This window comes from Vigna radiata, chromosome 6 (assembly GCF_000741045.1).
Source record: "Vigna radiata var. radiata cultivar VC1973A chromosome 6, Vradiata_ver6, whole genome shotgun sequence".
NCBI lineage: Eukaryota > Viridiplantae > Streptophyta > Magnoliopsida > Fabales > Fabaceae > Vigna > Vigna radiata.
In genome coordinates, this window is record NC_028356.1 from 30,010,747 (window position 1) to 30,012,541 (window position 1,795).

Consider the following 1,795-nt stretch of genomic DNA (forward strand, 5'->3'; position numbering starts at 1 on the left):
AAATCTATTTGATGTTCTATTCCCCTCAAAGGTGGTAATCCACTTGGTACCTCTTTAGGAAATATATCATCAAATTCTTGTAAAAGTTTTTGTAATCCCTTTGGTAAAGAAACAAGTTCATGATTTGTTGAAATGAATGCCTCTTTGCAATAGAGGAGAAAATGAGGTTGTCCAAGCAAAAGAGTTTTTGAAGTTTCTAAAGTTTGGGTTTGAACAACTTCTTTGGATAAGGCATTGTTTACCAAACTCATTTTCTTCTCCTTTTTCTCTTTCTTATTGTCATGTTTCCTCTCTTCATCCAACTTCTTTTTAAGAATTATTTGGTCCTCTCTTACTTGTGTAGGTGTAAGAGGACACAAAACAATTTTCTTTCCCTTGTGTTGAATGGTGATCTTGTTAGTGACTCCATCATGTAAAGCTTGCTTGTCAAATTGCCAAGGTCTTCCAAGTAACATGTGCCCAGCTTCCATTGGTACTATATCACAAACAATTTGATCTTCATATTTTCCAATGGAAATGGGTACACTCACTTGTTCTTTAACTACTATTCCTTCATCCTCTTTGATCCATTGAAGTTTATAAGGTTTAGGGTGAAGAGTAGTAGTTAAGCCTAGCTTTTCTACCATTCTTGAACTACAACAATTGCAACAAGAGCCACTATCCACAATCATTGAACATGTCTTTTCAAAAACTTTACACCTTGTGTGGAATAGGTTCTCTCTTTGTGATTGTTCTAGTTCAACATGTTTTCCTTCTAAAAGTCTTCTCACCATGAGTAAATCACCATCACAAGGCAAAATTTCTTCTTCCGAAGTGGATGTTTCAGATTCACTATATGCAANACTCTCACTTTCACTCTCATGCTCAAGAATGTAGTTTGACCTTCTATTATGACACTCAGTTGCATAGTGCCCTTTTCCCCCACATCTAAAGCACTTAGCCTCCTTACTCTTATGTTCTCTTGATGGTTCCTTGGCCTTTTCTCTTTCTTTCTCTCTAGGCCCTTCATACTTTGACTTAGACATACTCCCCTCCCTCTTGTATTCTCTCTTATGACTAAAATTAGAAGGGTAATCTTTTCTAGTGGAGCTTTTCCTCTTGAGTTGTTGCTCCACTCTCACACAAAGTTGTACTAGCTCATTTAGATCATTGTAAGGTAAAAGTTCTACCTTATCTCTTATGTCAAAGTTGAGTCCACTTTGAAACCTAGCAATTGTGATTCTTGGTTCTTCTCTTATCCCAGCTCTTAACATGAGTAACTCCATTTTTTGTCTATATTCCTCAACACTCATGTTTCTTTGTTGGAGTTTATGGAGCTTGTCCATTAACTCTCTATCATAATAAGCTGGAACATGCCTTCTTCTTAAGGCAGACCTTAATTCATTCCAATACCTAATGGGAGGTAAATGTCTTAGCCTAAGGTCCTTGACCAAGGCTGTCCACCAATATAGAGCATAACCATGAAAGCTTAGTGAAGCCATGGTTACTCTCTTTTCATCATCTATTTGGTGGCATTCAAACAATTGCTCAACTTTCATCTCCCATTCTAGATATTCTTCCACATCATCTTTTCCATGAAAGGAAGGAAGATCAATTTTGGGTTCTCTTGAGTGATGATCTCTAGTTCTATGATTTCTTCTAGGAGGTATTTGATAGTGATCATCATTGTGATGACTACTATATTGCTCATTTTCACTTGGGGAAGAAAATGTATCCCCATGATATTCTTTCCTCCTAGATGAGACTCCTATTTTTCCCTTGCCTTTGTTTTGATTGACCAAAAGTTGACCAATCA